The sequence below is a fragment of the Rana temporaria genome, chromosome 3 (genome assembly GCF_905171775.1).
Source record: "Rana temporaria chromosome 3, aRanTem1.1, whole genome shotgun sequence".
NCBI classification, from domain to species: Eukaryota; Metazoa; Chordata; class Amphibia; order Anura; family Ranidae; genus Rana; species Rana temporaria.
The window spans coordinates 319,144,760-319,165,107 of NC_053491.1; the positions used below are offsets into that span (position 1 = coordinate 319,144,760).

The following is a 20,348-nucleotide window of genomic DNA, read 5'->3' on the forward strand; positions in this document are numbered from 1 at the left end:
GAAAGGGAGGGGGATGAGTCATAAGAGGGCAAATGAAAGCTGCAGGGCTGGAGGTGTGCCTTTGTGTGTCTGTGTAAATCCAGGAAGTGAACAGGCAGCAGCTTCAGCTGCCCACAGATAAAATGGCTGCAGCCAGACTTAGTGGAGGGAGATGCTTGTAGCATATTTGGCAAGTAGAGAATCACAGTATATATAAAATATTATGCAAAGTGGTTGGAGGGAAGCTTCAGAATGGCAAAATGATTTAATACATCTGCCTATTCCATGTCATTTGTGACTAGCTTTCCATGTTCATCTGTTATTGGGCCTTTCTATTCTATTTGAACGTAAGGGGATTAGAAGTCCATCTACCCATATTTTATGGATCACTTTTGTTTTTTATGAAGTTTAAATGATACCTTCACTTTGTTTCACCTTTTCTTTTTTTCTAAATTCCAGCTCCCCTATGTGCCAATATAGCATTAATGTACTTATTTAGCAAAAATAAAACAGCTTTCCATTTATTCTACACACGCTTACCTCACCTACTTTATTGCTGTTTCAAAACACTGCTCGATTACTTTTTTCCTGGACAGACTTTATGTCATGATACAGAAACGAGTTGACCAACTGATCTCATTAGCACACACCATGCATCATCTACACTCAGATGGTCAACTCCATAAAAGTACAATATACATATTAATCTTTTGGCATATACAGAGAGTGTAAGGTCCCCAAAAATTCTTAAGAGGCAGTTTTTGGGATGTAAAATATTTCGCAAGCCCAGTGTAGAGGAGATAAATGAACGTATTTCTTCCCAAAATCCCTGAACTATCGGGCAGGACCAGAAGCTGTGAAGAAAGTCAGCAACGTGGCCACAGCCTCTGAAGCATTCTGCCAATTACATTTTTTGTAATCAAACAGGGGTAAGATAGGGATGATGGAAAATGTTTAGCTGTATAATTCTATCTTTGAAAGAAATAACAGAGTTTTATGCACATGCTCACTTTAAAGCTACACTATCATTAGCAGCTCTCTCTGATCTACACTATGGAATACAGAAGTGACATGGAGGTCAGCAGGATGACCAATGAGAATTGAGTGGGACCCATGAGATTAACACTCCTGTAACAGATGTTAACAGTGCAGACTTCATTTAAAGTTTTCCCAGGATTGGCATTCGGTGGTGTGGCCAGCAGGAAAGGTATGTCCTGTCCTAATTTACACAAAAAGCTTGCTTTAATCTTTTTACTGCTGGCACTGTAAGTATTGTCAGGACTATTAGGGTTAAAAGTATATAGGAGGCCTTTATATTGTATATGATTCATATATATGCTATGAACAAATCAGAAGCCATCTTGTTTAACAATATTTTTTTTAAAGAGGTTAACTCAAGTTTACTGTCTTTAGAGAAGAGATTTTTTTGTAAGAGAATCTAGGCTCTTTTCACATCCGTTTAAGTCATACATTTAAGGTCTGGACACTTAGTAAGATAAGGAATTGACCAAGATAGGTTAGGTCTCAGATATCACAGAACCAAAATACATTTTCTTTCTTCTTAAACTGAAGTAAGGAAAAATAAGTATAGAAGGAACAGAACACACAAAGTGGAGAGAAAAAAAATGCTGCTCACCCCATTAAGTTACAACAGAGAGAATTTCCCAAGTGGGGTTTTTAGGCAGCTCAATTATACAAATGGGATACAATGTGGTAACAAATTATTTATTCACATATATCAAAAATTATTATCAAAAAAAGGGAAAAAAATTGTGGGATCATAGATAGAATATGAGTTGCGGTACAGCAAAAGACCAACAAATTACATAGAGGTTATACAGTACACAACAGAAATATTTATACAGCTCAAATCATATATATTGCATGTATAAATGGTATTCTAATGCGTTTCAACCATGATGGTCTTCTTCAGAGGCTTGATTAGTTGTGACTGGAGGGAGATATACAATAGAATTACATTAAACATCTCACGTGTTACAAAACCAACCCTTCAAACCCACCCTTAGCTCCATTCATATGGAGAAGCCTTTCATTAGAAAGGGAGAAGGGGGGGGGGAATAGGTATTTAAACAGTGTTTAAAAAGTGTATTGTATACTCAAGTATAAGTAATACAATTAACCAAAGTTACGTGGTATTGTTATTATATTGAAATACTTATATGCATAATTAAGCAAATCATTTTACACATATTGGTTTTTGTATTTTAATAATAATTTCATAGTGTACTGTGTGGATATTCATAAAACTCATTAATACATATATATTATTTTAATAAGGGTTACAAATATGGGATCCTATGAAAAGTTGGAAATTATAGAAGCTGTATCTGTGAAGTAATACACAGGGTTAAATTCCAATGATCTGAGTCTCAAGGTATGTAGAACACAAGTTAATTGTGTGGGGATATTTTCTCAAACCCATATATTTCAAGAGGAGACGCAATGGCTAGAATGACAGAATTTAGACAGTTCTAAATATTTAATAGGTCCTGTTAAGGCTAAGTCAAGGGTCATTCATAAATTGACTTGGACATAAACGGAAAACATCTTCAACATAATTCTAATCCTATAGTGCCCCTGGTGGTGAAAATATTAACTGTCCAAGATGGCCGCCCTGATGTGGTTGTCATAGTTACATGGAAACAACTCGTCATTTTACATCATCAATTACGTAGTAGTGTCACACACACACACACACACTTTTTGGGTGGGATAAAAAGTGGTTACACATAGCTGAAAAGGAAGCTGTAAGGAGACAGAAAGGATCTTGAAATGTGAGAGGGTGTTGAGATCTTCAAAGCGCAGCGATGTAGGAGTGTTGGAAGAGGTTTCTTGTGGGACACCTAACTTGATGCTTCTCAAAACAACAGATTTCTTAAGTACTGGTAAAGTAATAATCTTTTTATTTTTACATTTTGGAAATTGAGTTGTTTTGACATATACAAAACTGAACCATTTAATATTGTGGCCTAGCAATTTGGAGTTGTGTTATTTCTACCTGCAGCATGATATAATTATATTCCAAATATTAAGAGACATACCGGTACACATTTTTGTCTGTCTCTACAAAGCTAAGACCAAAGGGCCAGATTCACGTACAATTGCACCTGGGAAACCTAAGCCATTTAAGTTACACCGCCGTAACTAAGTTTTCAGGTTTAGTGCTCGATCCACAAAGCACTTACCTGGAAACTTGCGGCGGTGTATCGTAAATGCGTCCGGCGCAAGGCGGGCCAAATTGAATGGGTGGCTAACATTTAAATTAGGCGCGCGCCCGCGCCGGACCTACTGCGCATGCTCCGTTTCCTAACTCCCGCCGTGCTTTGCGAGAAGTGACGTCATTTTTTCGAACGGCGACGCACGTAGCGCACTTCCATATTCCCGGACGGCTTACGCAACCGACGTTACATTTTGAATTTCGACGCGGGAATGACGGCCATACTTTAGACAGCAATACGCTTGCTGACTAAAGTTAGGGCACCAAAAACGACGACTAACTTTGCGACGGGAAACTATACTAGCGGCGACGTAGCGACCGCGAAAAACGCCGTAACTGCTAATTTGCATACCCAACGCTGGTTTACGACGCAAACTCCCCCCAGCGGCGGCCGCGGTACTGCATCCTAAGATCCGACAGTGTAAAACAATTACACCTGTCGGATCTTAGGGATATCTATGCGTAACTGATTCTATGAATCAGTCGCATAGATAGAAACAGAGATACGACGGCGTATCAGGAGATACGCCGTCGTATCTCTTTTGTGAATCTGGCCCAGAGTCTGTACAATGGTTTTGTTGTGATATGTGTTTAAAAATAGATTCATTCTAAATTTAAAGATAAGTCTCGATTACATTATCAAGATATGTGCACAGTATAACATTTTGTTTGTGCATTTTTAAAGTTTGAAGGTCTATTTGTTTTGAGAAGAAGTCACAAGTGTCAAAGCCAACACCTAGTTGTTTACATAAGTCCGTAGAGCTACGGAAAGCTAATTACTAATTTACCAAGTCTAAAATTACTAAGTTATTATATAAGTATTGAAATATGGCATTTTGTAATAAGAGCTTGTGTAGAAATGTGATTATCATTTGTATTCTCATACACATTTGATATTTGAAAGGATATCAATTCTTGTATCATCACTAAGTATATTTTAATATTATTTTACACAGATTTTTCTAGTTAATAAATATATATATATATATATATATATATATATATATATATATATATATATATATATATATATATATATATATGTAATTCTACTAGAAACATTTCCTAATTGTTTGCACTAACACTGTGCAACATACAATTTTGCAACTACTATCTTTTTTTCTATCTGTCCATTACTTCCAGAAACATGTGATGTTTTAACTTTATTTTTATGTAGAAAATGTATTTTTAATTTTAACGTTTGCGTGTTTTTTATTTTTAACGTGTGTGAAAAAAAAAGACTCAGCAGTAACATTTTGTACAGTGACAGGGTGACTTTAAACACACCTTCTTAAAGCATGGTAGTAGCACATTTTTAGAAGCTAATATTTTGAGAATATTTTTTTTAGTACTTCAGTAGTTCTCTTATAACTACATCCTAAATATGTAGTATTATTCATTTCAAACAGTAAATACAGGTGATCTTCAAAGAAAGTGGAAAGTACAGTGATGAACAACCGCATGATAACACCAAGTGATTATGAGCGAACAGAAGAAACACTAAACATATGTTCGTCAGGCACAGAGATATAAGACTGTGTAAGTTTAGATTTTTTTGATTTTTGCTTGTTTCCGCTTCATTAACTGCGCATTTACTTTCATCTGTCTTGTCATTTGCATTGGATTGATTTCAACAAAAAAGACATCTAAGTAAAAGGGTAAAAAAAAATCCACTTTGTCTTCTATTCACTACAGAATTTATGCAGAATCCTCTGAAGTTAACTCTTCCTCATCTTAATTAATGAACTGAATATGTTAGTTCTACAGAGCTGAAAGAATATTTTAAGGTTTTAAAGGTATTGTAGGTTTTCTGGATAAAGAATCATTTCTGCCTTTATGAAGCTTTTCCGAATGATTGGTTCTAAAGTATATTGTAAATAGAAAATGTCTGCAGTAACCCATAGTAACTGTGTATGTGTGTTTTCATAAGTGTCATTATACTTCCAAGTTTATTTAAAGCGGGGGTTCACCCTATTAAAAAAAAAAAAAAAAAAAAAAAATGTATTATACCATTACATTCGGCATCGTAGCGCGAGCTACGGTATGCCGGTCTTACATTTTTTATCCCCGTACTCACCGTGCTATGGATCGTTGAAGATTCCGGGGAATGGGCGTTCCTATGGTGAGAGAAGGTGATTGACGGCCGGCCCTGGCACGTCACGCTCCTCCGGAAATAGCCGAAATAGGCTTGGCTATTCACGGCGCCTGCGCATAGCCTGTGCGCAGGCGCCGTGAAGAGCCGAGACCTACTCCGGCTGTCTTCGGGGAGCGTGACGTGCCAGAGCCGGCCGTCAATCATCCTCCCTCTCCATAGGCACGCCCATTCCCTGCGGGAGTCGGAAACTTCAATGATCGATAGCACAGTGAGTACGGGGATTAAAAATTTAAGACCGGCATACCGTAGCTCGCGCTACGATGCCGAATGTAATGGTATAATGATGTCAAGGAGGGTGAACCACCGCTTTAAATGTATTATGTATTGGGGTTTTGCTTATATTTTCTTTCCTTATTTATTGTGGTAATAGATAAAATTTTCCCCTTTTTTAACCACTTGCCGACTGCCTAACGCACTTATATGTCGGCAGAATGGCAGGGGCGGACAAAGCAACATACAGGTACATTGCTTTGAATCTGCCGCCTAGCGGGCCCGCGCACGCCCGGCCTCCGTGATCACGGGACCCACGGACTCGATGTCCGCCGGTGTTCCGCGATCGTGTCATGGAGAGGCAGAACAGGGGGATGCCTTTGTAAATAAGGCATTTCCCTGTTCTGCCTAGTGACAGGACACTGATCTACTGCTCCCTGTCTTCTTGAGCAGTGATCAGTGTCATGTTAAATGTAGCCCGGCCCCCTTACAATTATAATCACTCCCTAGGACCCACTTAACCCCTTCCTCGCCCCCTACTGGTTAACCCCTTCACTGCCATTTACACAGTAATCGCTGTATAAATGATTGACCACAATATAACCCCTTAATATAATCATAACCATAAACCTAACCCCCAAAATATACTCCTTCGATCCTAAACATAAGGACATTTGTTTTTGCTTGAAATCGCTAGTTTAAACAACTTCAGTCTCAGAAAATATTGATAAAGTATGGGACAAAATTTGAACAGCTTCCTTGTAGACAATAAATCACTATTCATTTCCAGCCCAGGTTTTTTGAATATAGATCTTAATAGAAGTGGTGGCTTATGTATTAAAACATTTTTGGAAGGCTTTATCAAGTAAAGTTATCTAAAGTCTACCAAAAGTTGTTTTAAAATGTCTCTGTCTCTATTTAAAAAAAAAATACTATCTGCAAAGAAAATAAATAATACTTACCTTCCTATTCACCCCCTCTACTGATTTTCACACCCTTCAGTAACTAAACCAGCAAAAAAATCATGGAACCACAGAACACAGAGAGGGACCAACCATCTATTGGGATTATTGGATGCTAAAGGTTCTTTAGCAAGCTTAGCTTAGTGAAGACTGGCAGTGCAGGCAGTGTTGTAGAATCTCATATTAGCCAATGTATTTCATATTATTATTTCATATTATTCATATTGATTTGCATATGTTTTATTGATAATATAATTATTATTCATAATTATTATTCATATTATTATTATATAGTAGTGGTCTTATCAATATTATGATTCAATAGTAAAGCAATAGTTATTACATCTTTATTAAGGTGCACTATGTTATTATATATATATATATATATATATATATATATATATATATATATATATATATATATATATATATATATATATATATCTGCTCCATGACAAGTGTACACAGGTGTTCTTGAAAAAGTACTGGGACAGTTAATTTTCGGTTCACTAATTAGAGAAGAAACATTTTGAATTATAGCCTGATTAGATAAGAAAGTCTTCAAGGACAATGTGTATATATATATATATATATATATATATATATATATATATATATATATATATATATATACAGTATCTTTTTGGGGAACCAATAGGTATATATATACACATACATATAGAATTATAAAGTAAGACATAACACATAAGGAGGGGTTAATAAAAGTTCATTCTTCCAAAGTCATAAATCTGTTGGTGAAGTCTTATCAAGACAAGGAGAGTTTGATCTAACACAGCTCGGTGCCAGACTGTCCCTACACAGGTGTATTTAATTGGACAAAACCAGTTATAAATAATTTTTAATTAACATATAAGAATTTTGGGAATTAATAAGTTTGTTTGGTTGTAGGACCAATCATATCTAGGAGAGATGGCTGAGATTAGGCTTGTAAGGGTTTTTTAAATGCAAGTTTTACAATTGTTAGTCAGACAAATCAGATAGGAGCTCATAAGGCTGACCTCTATGTATGCTGCCCTATTGCACAGGTCATAGAGAGCAGAACCAGTGGGCAATTATCTGTTTAGGCGCCTATCAGGCTGATTTTTTGTCTATGCAGCCCTTTTGCACGGGTGGCAGACGATCAGAACCAATAGGCAAATATCTGTTCGGAACGTGTCTTCTCGTATGAGTCAAATAGGGAAAACTTCTTAACTTGTTGCAGAGTGCGGTCTCAGGTGAATTTCCCTCACAAACCCGGTCGAGCAGGTCGACCGTCTGGTCCCCATCAGGTAACGGGTTTTCCAAGAATTGACAGAAAAGACCCATTCTGGTTCATGGTCAGAACAATTCACTATTGTTTCAATTTGGTTAGAGGATAAGAATACCTATATCTAATATTCTTGTATTGTAAGAAACTGTATAAATTAGACCTGTATCTTGTAATACTTTAAACATAAATCTGTTTGTTACCGGCTGTTAATAAACCTGCATTGCTGAAGTCCTGCCTGGTTCGAAATTTTATTATTCTACTTCAGCAGCCGTAGGACAAAGTGTAAGTTCAACTTTACAGAAAAGCTGTAATGGTGAACTAACAACACGGACCCCACTCCCCACCCCCCGTGATCTTTGCTGTACTTACTTCCCGCTACTCTAAGCTGTCAAGACTCTCGCAGGACACACCAATGGTCAGGGGATTTGAAATCCCTTCAGTTTTCTCTCCCTTTCGTTCTAATTGGTTAGCACTGTCCATGTTCTTTAACTTTTTATTTTATTCTATTTTATTTTTTAATCTGCAAGAAAAAAAAATGCACTTTGTCAATTAAATAGACTGTCACTGGGAAGAAGAGAGGCAAACTACTGCATATATAAAGTGCATGCACCTACTTGTCAAAGTCTATGTAACCCTCCTGTCATGGCTAAATCCCATACTGCTTTAAAAAAATATTCTTAAGAGGCCTGACCTATAGTTTTTAATTAGGCAAAGCTTCAGCTATCTGCTGTTTGGAGAGATCTACTTACAGCAAAGGGTGTATCGGACCTCTAACTCCATAAAGGGTCTAACTCTGCAGCATACTGGCAGGGAACAGGTTTTCCCAAACCGTGGTTTCTTTCTAAGGATGATAACCCAGAAGACTTTGCACACCTTTTGATGAACTTGGACAATATTTGGCCGATTTAAACTGAAAGTTCAATTGGGCTCTAAAGTGGATCTTTAGTCAATATAAAAAGCCCAACCTGTAAGCCAGTTTTATTGTTATTAAGAAGAGAGCATTCAAAAGTTGAAGGAAACCTGTGCTGAGAAAACACAAAGATTGCTATTGCTGTCCACTCCATCTAAAAATGCTAGGTGCTTGGCTGGTGATTTCAATAATTACTATTATAAATTAATATGTAGTGCACAAGCTCTCGCTTCCCTGTGACTGCATGCTGTATCCTTTTAGTAGCAGGGTTTCCACCTTTTCTTCAAGCCAAACCCGAACACTTTAGTGGCACAAGGCAATTAATTTTTCAAGGGAGAATGCTGTGGACTGTGGTGTAAAAGGGAACTCTGACATAAGGGGGGTTCCTTTTACAAAAGCCCCCACTTACATCAGATTTACCAGCATTCCTACTTAAATCAGGCTTCCCAAAGCACACCCTACATCAGAGCATCCTTACATCTGAGTCCTCCTTACTTTAGTGTACTCACTCGCTACGAGCAAGGAGAGAGAAGAGAGGGAGGGGGAGAAATCAGTCAAAGACAGTGGAAGGTGAGCTCACTCACCCGAGGATGGAGGCTCAGGCATCAACACCTTTCATCCACAATGTATCTGCCAGCTGCTGGTGTTTCAATGTTCCACCACCACATCCCTTTTTAGGCAGGTGTGATTTTTTTTCTCCAGAAAATAGTAGTGTTAATAGCTTATTCTTTTATCAATTAACAAAATAAAAAGTAAGTGAACAGTAGAGAAAACCAGATCAGACCACCCTTTGCCTTCAAAACATCATTAAATCGACGAGGTACACTTGCACACCTGAAGGAACTCAGCAGGTTGGTTGTTCAAACATCTTGGAGAACTAACCAAAGGTCTTCTCTGGATGTGGGCTGCCTCATATCCTTCTGTCTTTTTATGTAATGTAATTACAGGCAGACTCAATGATATTGAGATCAGGGTCTCCTGATTCAGTCTAAATAATGTGTCTGGGTTTCAGGCAGTCTGAAATCCGAAAAAAATGTTTCAAAACCCAAACTGTCCGGGTGAATCCTGGATGAGTGTCAACACTATGTAATAGCATTTCCTTTAGCAGAGTGAATTGGCAATACAAATTAGAGAGGGTTCTCTTTGAGGCTCAGTTACCTTAAGTGTGAGTCTGCATTGGTCATGACACCTAAAGTCGTAAGGTTGTGGGGGGCCTGGCATGGCATGTGGGTGGCAAGCCAATAGATTTGGTAAAGGGGAGCAGAGAGCACACAAAATACTTGTATTATGTTGAAACCTGAAAAAGTGTCTTGTCTCCTTAAATGCCTTTACTGACATAGTGCTGGCATCCTTTTACAAATCCCAACCATGCCAACACAACTGACTGAATTCTTCCTGTCCTTTGGACAGCAGTTTAATAGCTGTGACAAATCTATTTTATCAATTCAAATTCTAGACATCCTAAAAAGTGCTGACTATCCTTTGTCTAAGTGGAAGTGTCCAAATATATTTACTATTAGAGATCAATCTGTCAATAGTCACAGCTGGAAAAAATGGCAAGTATTGTCACAACAATGTCACTTAGGCTTTGCTGAAACAACTATATTTTAGCTTACCAACCTAGAGTGGCATTCATTAGTTCAGTGTAGCATTGACAAAATGCTGGTATAGCAATATAGAAAACCACAAGAGTGTTTCCATTCATACTGTATATTTTATTTATTTATTATGTTCATAGCATAAAATATATGTTCATGTAATAAAAATTATTAAAACAAATAAGATTATAAACTTTTAAACAATGACCATTATAGGTTGCTTTCAAAGAAACCATTTGCTAAGAGAAACATGCAGACTGACAGTGCTGATCTCTGCTTATACAAATGTTAGCTTTGCAGATCAGGAATTTAGCCATTTTTATGTCTTAAGGCTAGTGATTTACAAACAAAAGACTGAAGTCAGAGATAGCCATACATAACATTTTCAGAAAATGTTCAGTGCAGTAAACCCATACAGATTTTAGGGAGACAGATCTATGGATTCTATGAAGTAGGGCTTGGCACCCAGCAGGCAGTATAGCCCTACAAAAAATATATATATATATATATATTTTTAACTTTTCGATATAATAAATATCCCCAAATAAAAAAAAAGTCTTCATCAGTTTAGGCCAATTTATATTCTTCTACATATTTTTGGTAAAAAAGTGTATATTGATTGGCTTGCGCAAAAGGTATAGGCCTGGATTCACAAACTGTAAAAAGGAAAAAATTCAGCGCTGGAATAATAACAGTACAAACCAAAAAAATTGCAAGCCAGCACTAAAGGATCAATTCAAATAAAAAGTCCCAGAAGCATAATGTGTAACAAATAATGTGTAACAAAAGCACATACGCTGGCGTATCTCGAGATACGCCGCGTAAGTATAACTATGCGCCGTCGTATCTGTGCGCCGTGCCCACAATCTGAGATACGCCTAAAAATAGCGGCTTCCTACAACCGACGTAACTTGCCTATGCTGTCGTATCGTGGGCGCATATTTACGCTGGGCACATTTGCCGCTCCCATTAATTTTCTATGCACATATGCAAATGAGGGAGATACGCCGATTCATGAACGTAGTTGCGCCTGGTGCATAATATACGCGGTTTGCGTAAGTCGTACGTCCGCCGTAAAGTTATTCCCCATATAGGAGGCGCAACTCATTTGCATGGGGTCACGCCTCATTAGCATGGCTCACGCCCACTTACACCTACGCTGGCTTACGCCAAGGAAACCCAGCGTAGATTTGAGAGCGAGTGGGAGCACTGTCTTCCTGAATACTGTGCTTGCCTCTGTGTGCTGCGTCGGCGTAGAGTATATTAGATACGCTACGCCCGCATAAATATGCGCCGATGTATGTGAATCCGGGCCATAGTGTCTACAAACTATGGGAAAGATTTATGGCATTTTTATGGCCTAAATTACTAGTAATGTCGGTGATCTGTGATTTTTTTTTTTAGTGGTACTGCGACATTGTGATGGACAGATCGGAGACTTTTGACACTTTTTTGGGACCATTGGCATTTATACAGCATTCAGTGCTATAAAATTTCACTGATTTCTGTGTAAATGTCACTGGCAGGGAAGGGGTTAACACTAGGGGGTGATCAAGGGGTTAATTGTGTATGCCCTCAGTGTGTTCTAACTGTATGGGGACAGGATTGACTAGGAGAGGAGAAGTAGGAACAAACAATATGGCTCCTCTTCCCTAATAGCACAGGGATTTGTGTGTTTACACATGCAAATCCCCATGCTGGCGCTCATGGAATGTGACCGGGCATGGCCAGCGGCGATCGTGCCCGCCGGCCACGCAAAATCGGCTCCCTCGCCATGCAGCGGGTGCGCGTAAAATACCAGACAGGTTTATACTCTGCTCTGTGCAGTGGAATTCAATTGCCCCTCTTCTCAGGTCTCCCACTGGTGCTTTGGCTCCTACCTTTCAGTAAGTGTCCCCATAGAAAGATGCTTTGTATTGCTGCATTAGTACAGGCTCAGTCCTGAGCTTTGTTGTCTGCGTCTATAGACACAGACCGCAGAATTCGGACCCCCTCCCTCATCACTAGTTTTGATTGACAGCAACAGGAGCCAGTGGCTGCCTCAGCAAAGCCAATGAGACCAGGAAGTGAGGGGAGAAAAAAGCTGACAGCCATGCACAGTGCTGAATTGAATGAGGGCTCAGGTAAGTTAAAGGGGTGGGGGTATCCTAATGCAAGGAATGCATTAAGCTAAATTATATTTAGGCTTTGGAACCACTTTTGGCCTTTTAATTGTGCAAAAAATTACCTTATTCTGTAATTTTGCACTTGTTTTTAATTCCCAAGGTACATCCATTCAAACACCAACAATCCATACTCTGTGCACATAGTGTCCCTAATAAATGCATACGAATAGGGATGAGCTTAGTGTTTGGACCAAACACTGATTGCTCAGATGTTCATCCGAATGCGGTATGTATAGAGCAATTAATTGTGGACAAACATGACAGCTTCTGGCTGTCAGTGGTTGCTAAGGAAACAGCGAGTGCTTCCACCCACAGCGTCCTTAACCACCTCATGCCTGGCTTATTATAATTTTATGGCCAGACAGGTGCTTCCTTTTTCTAGATGGCCATCATATGATGTCCTGTCACTCTTGTTGCTCCTGTGTTCCTATCAGACAAAGCGGTAGGCAGATTGTAATGGGCTGGCCCTGGTATTATGCGAGTGATATGATTGATCGCAGTGAGCACATGTCATTTGTACCCAATGGATTTCATTCAAAGCCATTCATTGTGTACTATTGTGATCTCTGAGATTGGTCACTGTGATCATATGGTACAAGGCCAACCACAGCGCATCTGTACCATGTGATAGCTGTGGCCAATCACAGCTATCACAATAGTACACAATGAATGACTATGAATGACTAGATGTTATTTATAAAATGATTGCTTATAACAGCGATCATCACTGTAATAAGCAATCATAGCATAAAAACAAATCCATATCAGCTCCTCAGACAAAAATATCACCCTCTAGATGTGCAAAGCAGTACATTGTAAAACAAAAAGGTAAATACATTGGCCCAGATTCAGGTAGATTTGCCCTTTAGTTACACCTGTGAAGAGCAGCTGATTTGCTCTGCGCTGGGGCAAATTGGAAAGATTGCCACCTGATTCAGGATTCCTTTTGTCTGCTAACTTGCTCCTTTGTAAGGCAAAAATCAGGGCCTAAGGCAGCGCAAGTGAAAGTGGGTGTGCCCTATGCAAATGATCTTTTTTCCACTCAGCAGTGGTTTGCGCCTATTTTCAGGGCAAATTCTGCCCAACTGCTTGCACTGAGCAAATAAATAGGGGCAGACCTGCGCAGGTCTTGTGCAAAATTACATCCTGCTTGTTCCACCCCCCCCTGAGCAAGGTAATTTTGCCCTTTGCTGCGAGATGGCACCTCCCGGACAAAAAAAAAAAGGAAGGCTAACTTTGTGGCAGCTGAGATGGAGATCATGCTGGCGGCACTGACACGCCATACTGCTGTTCTGTATGGCGCTGAACGCCAAAATACTACCGTAGCCCAAAGGAGGGCAATATTTGAGGCGATAACCTTAGACATCAATGCCCTGGGCTTTGAGGACCGGACTTGGATGGACATCCAGAAAAAGTTCACGGACATGCGGCGTCGCGTCCGGGACAAAATTGTCCTCATTAAAAAGCACAGCAGGGGCACCGGAGGAGGTCCAGCCTGTTCTGTGCGACTCAATCCGGAGGAGGAGGTCATCTCTCAGAGTCTAGCGCTGGAGCAGGTGGAGGGACTGCCAGGCTATGACTCCACTGTTGGGGACTTGGGGACTGGTAAGTTTTTTTGTTTCTCATATCTGCTGTGTATCATAGGAGGGGGTAGAAGGGAACATGTAACAAGTTTTTGTTTCTCATATCTGCTGTGTATCATGGGAGGGGGTAGAAGTGAACATATGAGGGGGTAGAAGGGAACATGTAACAAGTTTTTTTTCTCATATCTGCTGTGTATCATGGGAGGGGGTAGAAGGGAACATATGAGGGGGTAGAAGGGAACATGTAACAAGTTTTTGTTTCTCATATCTGCTGTGTATCATGGGAGGGGGTAGAAGGGAACATATGATAAGTGTGTTGCTCCAGCAACATTTTTGTTTTGTGTCATCCACAGATGTTGATGATGAGGCTGGGCCGTCGTCGGCTGTAGGGCGACCCACGCCATCCCCAGAACATCATGGGGTGCAGTCAGGCCCTCTGCAGATCCTGGGCATGTTGGTGGAGGAGGATATTGGCCAGAGTCCATCTAGGGAGGAGGAAGTGGTGGAGGAGGCCGTTATCCTCAATCTGGAGGAAGCAGTGTCCCTCGAGGAGGATCCCACCATCCCTGACCGACCCACCACCCCCCCGACCATAACGTCATGCCCCTCCAGTGTCCCTCCCTCCAGTGTCCCCCCTCCAGTGTCACTCCCTCCTGTGTGACCCCCTCCCCTTCTGCTCCCTCAGTTCGTGCCCCAGCCTCTCCTCCAAGGAAGGCTCTTTCTAAAACTAGGGGTGTACCCTCCAGCCTCCGTGAGGGTCTGCAGGAGGAGCAGGCCCGGCAGACCCACCATATAGGGGAGATGGTGGGAGACCTGAGGCGGGTGGCGGACAGCCTGGCATTCTCCTCCTCTGTCCAGCAGGCCCTCACCCACCATGCTGACCGGGGGGACCGACAGAATGAGACCCTGGAGGATGTTAGTGGCAATTGCGCAGCCATTGTGACCTGTCTGGTTGAACAGCAGGATGCCACTGCATTATTACCTTCGGAGGTGAGCAGGTTGGCAGGTGCGGTGGAGGCCAACACTGCTGCTGTGCGGGAGGAGGGGAGACTTACCCGACGGCAGTTGAGGATCACCACCACATGGCAGATGAGGATGTTGGGACAGACCAACACCGTCCTCAACTGCCTGGCCAACGCCATGGAGGGCTTGCAGGCACCACCTGCCAGGAAAGATGAAGTAGGGGTTGATGCTCCCACCCCATGCTCCACCACGGCGTCTGAGAAGCCAGAGCCGGGGCACCCTTGGGCCAAGGATGTCCAAAAGCAAAAAATAATTCATGACCATTTTTTTTTTTTTTTGGTGGCTCAGATTATGAGCTTGTTTTTTGGTTATGCTCAGATTTTGAGTTTTTTTTTTTTTATTGATGCTCAGATTATGAGCTTTTTTTTTTTTTGTAGCTGCCCCTGGCATGTTGGCACACAGATGTGAGATCCAGAAAGTGTGGGTGCTCTGCTTGTTTAGCTCGTCCGTCTTGGTGCTGCTGTAGTTGCTCTCCAGCTGACCTGTGGCCATCTGTTGCTAACTTGCCCCTGCTTTTATAAAGTGCAAATTTGCCCCGGCCAAACAGCTTGCACGCTTTGGGAGCAAAATGCTCCTCACACGTGCAAGTTTATGAATCAGTGGCAGTTCCTCATTTGCATATTTGCTAAGGGAAAACCATGAGAGCGCAAGTTGCTCCCTGAGCAAAATTGCCCCTTAATTGCGCCGGGGCAGAGAAACTGCCTCCGTGCAAAAATGGCACATTTCAGGCTTAGCTTGCTTTCTGGGTCACCCGCAAATTTGCCTGGGAGCAAATTCCTTACTTGCGCGGCGCAAATCACACTTGCTCCCGCGCAAGTCGTACCTGAATCTGGGCCATTGTAAAAAAACAAAAACAAATGTTAAAATATTGAAAATAATAATTATTATTATTTTTTTTTTTTACATACTGTCACTAGTCATTGTCCCAGATCACTGCCATACCAGTCATATGGTAATTCTGTACTGCTCTGGTGACAGTATGTAAAAAAACAAACATTTTGGACAGGAAAATCCTAGTGTTAAGTTGTTTAAAGTGTTAATATTATGGTGTTGAAATACAGGGAATTAACACTATTAATGCAAACAATCCTCTTTACAGAGTTGAATAACTTTTACGAGTGTTAATTTAACTCTGACAGTGTGGATCATATTAACACCAGGAACGTGTTTATATAGTCCCTCAGGTTTATATAGTCCCTCAGAGTTAAATTTAACACTGCCGATTTTCCTGTGTACAAGCAAGCCAATACACTCTGACAGGAAGAATCAATAAACTACGTCAGCGCACAGAGCGCAGTGGGAGTTCATTGAGAACTACAAGCCACTAAGGCTGTTGGGACTTGTAATCTTCCATTCACAGAGGACTGTGAATGAGTGATGTGGCTGGGCGGATGGGGACACTTTTTTTTTTTACAGCTAGCAGGGGGACAAGATCCACTGCTAGCTGTCACAGTGGGGGAGTGGGGAGAAGGAGGGGCAGTCCTTTCATAAGATGTTACATGTTACACCCTGAATATGGGTGTAACATGTAACATATTATGTAAGATTAACTTATCCTTAAACTTCTACATTTTCCAAACAATTGTGATGTAAAAACTTTAAACTTAAAAAAACTCACCATGCCACTTACTAAATACATTGGCTGTCTACTTTCCAAAATAAGGTAATTTGAGTGGTATTTTTACTGTCCCAGCATTTTTGGGCCTCAAGTAATAAGCTAGGTCATCAGTACCCCCGCTCCCTCGTCACTGGATTTGATTGCCATTGGCTCCTGCTGCTATCACTGTGTTCTGTGAGGAGGGAGAGATCAGAGAGAGCTGCTGCTTTCTGGCATAGCGCTGGATTGAGACTGGGCTCAGGTAAGTATAAGGAGGGGCTGGGGGGGAAATCACAGAAGGGTTTTTACCTTAACCACTTACCGACCGCCGCATGTAGATATACGTCGGCAGAATGGCACATACAGGCACATTGGCGTACCTGTATGTAACTGCCTAGACGTGGGTCGGGGGTCCGATCGGGCCCCCCCGCTACATGCGGCGGTCGGATACCCGCGGGGAGCGATCCGGGACGACGGCGCGGCTATTCGTTTATAGCCGCTCCGTCGCGATCGCTCCCCGGAGCTGAAGAATGGGGAGAGCCGTATGTAAACACGGCTTCCCCGTGCTTCACTGTGGCGGCTGCATCGATCGAGTGATCCCTTTTATAGGGAGACTCGATCGATGACGTCAGACCTACAGCCACACCCCCCTACAGTTGTAAACACACACTAGGTGAACCCTAACTCCTACAGCGCCCCCTGTGGTTAACTCCCAAACTCCAACTGTCATTTTCACAATAAACAATGCAATTTAAATGCATTTTTTGCTGTGAAAATGACAATGGTCCCAAAAATGGGTCAAAATTGTCCGAAGTGTCCGCCATAATGTCGCAGTCACGAAAAAAATCGATGATCGCCGCCATTAGTAGTAAAAAAAATAATAATAATAAAACTATCCCCTATTTTGTAAACGCTATACATTTTGCGCAAACCAATCGATAAACGCTTATTGCGATTTTTTTTACCAAAAATAGGTAGAAGAATACGTATCGGCCTAAACTGAGGAAAAAAATGTTTTTTTATATATGTTTTTGGGGGATATTTATTACAGCAAAAAGTAAAAAATATTGAATTTTTTTCAAAATTGTCGCTCTATTTTTGTTTATAGCGCAAAAAATAAAAACCGCAGAGGTGATCAAATACCACCAAAAGAAAGCTCTATTTGTGGGGAAAAAAGGACGCCAATTTTCTTTGGGAGCCACGTCGCACGACCGCGCAATTGTCTGTTAAAGTGACGCAGTGCCGAATTGTAAAAACCCCTTGGGTCATTTAGCAGCATATTGGTCTGGTCCTTAAGTGGTTAATACACAGAATGCATTTAGTTAAAGAAAACCTTAATGCCGCATACACACGACCGTTTTTCGGGTTCTAAAAAAATGACGTTTTTTAACGTCGTTAAAAACTATCGTGTTTAGGCTTCAGAGCATTTTTCGGATTCTAAAAAAAGTGCAATTTTTTTTCGAACATGCTCTATTTTTTCACAACGTTTTTAACGTTGTCGTTTTTCGGGTTGTAAAAAAATGGTCGTGTGTGGGCTTTAACGACGTGAAAAATGGAGTAAGCACATTCATCATGCTGTAACAGACAGAAATTGTCTTTTACTAACACAAAATCGGCTAACGGGTAACGTCATCCGAATGGAACTTCCCCTTTATAGTGCTGTCGTACGTGTTGTACGTCACCGCGCTTTGTTAGAGCATTTTTTTTTCACGATCGTGTGTAGGCAAGGCCGTTTTAATGATCAAGTTGAACAAAAACTTTTTTTTTTTGGAGCCTGAAAAATTTCAGTTTTTACAACCCGAAAAATGATTGGCCCGGATTCACAAAACACTTACGCCGACGTATCTCGAGATACGCCACGTAAGTGTAAGTATGCGCCATCGTATACGCCTGAAAATAGGCTTCATCCGACTGGCGTAACTTTCCTACGCCGGCGTATCGTTGGCGCATATTTACGCTGGCCGCAAGTGATACCATTGATTTTCTATTCACCTATGCAAATGAGGGAGATACGCCGATTCACGAACGTACTTGCACCCGGCACATAATATACGCGCTTTGTGTAAGTCCTACGTCCACGGTAAAGTTATTCCCCATATAGGAGGCACAAGTCATGCAAAGGTATGGACCAGGGAACACAGCCGTCGTATTTTACGTTGTTTACGTAGTACGTGAATAGGGCTAGGCGTAGGTTACATTCACGTCGTAGGCAAAGATTTGACATATCTTAGGCAGTTGTTTCAACGTGATTCTGAGCATGCGCACTGGGATGCGTCCACGGGACTGCGCATGCGCCGTACGTTATTCGTAACTTTATGACGCTCAGTCCTTCATTTACATGGGTCATGCCTCATTAGCATGGCTCACGCCCACTTCCACCTACGCTGGCTTGCGCTGAGGAAACCCAGCGTATCTTTAACAGCGACTGGGGGCGAGTGCTTTGTGAATACTGTGCTTGCCTCTGTGCGCTGCGTCGGTGTAGCGTATATTCGATATGCTACGCCGGCATAAATATGCGCCAATGTATGTGAATCTGGACCATCGCGTGTACACGGCATAAGGCTTTAGAAGCACTTTAATCAAACCTTTACAAGAGTACTTTGGACTAAGCCCTGTTAACAAATATACAAATATTGAAGAGTTTAATATTTTATACTTAGAGGGGTCATGGTAAAGGATCTGATTTTGATGTCTGTGGTTCCTAATTTTGAGGAAAGATAAATTACACTTTAAGCTTTAAAACCGGAAACATTAAGGCACAAATGTTAAGTTTCTCCATCTTTTTGATTCAGTACTGAAGCATCATCTTTATACAGAAAGGTGGCGATACCCTGCTGTTTGATACAGAATAATACTTTTCTCCCAATGACAGGCGAGTAATTTGTATGTATTCTTTGTCCATAGCCCCAGCTGTCTGCTTCATTCTCCAACCCTGCAGTCAAGGTCTCCTGGACTGTTTGCAATGCTGTGTGAATCTTTTATTATTATTATTTTTTTTATTTTTCAGGCAAGTCAGTAGAATCTGAAGAACCAGGCTTGTTTTGCCTGACTTGTTATATTTCTGCCATGAGAGTGAAGTAGGCTGCATAAATTACAATGTGCAGCATGTATCTCCGGACCCCTTTCATTATAATCAATGACTTTTCCTTCAACAATAAAAAAATATGCATTCTGAAAACAGACCTTTAATTGCTGCAGTTTATATCATTTGCACATTTAAAAACTTGATTCTAAAGTGCACTCTTATCTTTGAATAGTGTTCCTAAAAGCTGCAACTCTTGTGTGTGTGTGTGTGTGTGTGGGTTTTTTGTTTTTTATTCTGCACTATATTTTTTATATTTATATTGAGTCAGCGTGGCTGATATGCCTCATACACACAATCCGATTATCAGATGATAAAAATCACTTATGATTGATCGTTCGATAATCTTTCGACAGCCGATCACGACAGTCTGTCCAACAAAATCCGAAGGGACAAAAACTTTGCTGGGACGACAACCCATCGTATGACAATCGTTTAATCAGTACAGTATGCGCCCACTAAAAATCGATGAACACCACGCATGGAAACACAAAAATAAACCAGAAAGACACGTACTTTTCGTACAGCACATTTTGCACTGTTGCATTCGATATTAGTTTTATTCAACAAAATGCG

At 40.8% G+C, this 20,348-nt stretch overlaps 1 long non-coding RNA gene across 1 annotated transcript; it reads left to right on the forward strand.

Moving 5' to 3' along the window:
- The first annotated feature begins 622 nt into the window (after positions 1-622).
- On the forward strand, positions 623-19,868 carry LOC120932506. Its single transcript, XR_005747999.1, has 3 exons — positions 623-1,186; positions 4,627-4,756; positions 19,698-19,868. It is a non-coding gene; the product is annotated as an uncharacterized LOC120932506 (long non-coding RNA).
- Positions 19,869-20,348: the final 480 nt, after the last annotated feature.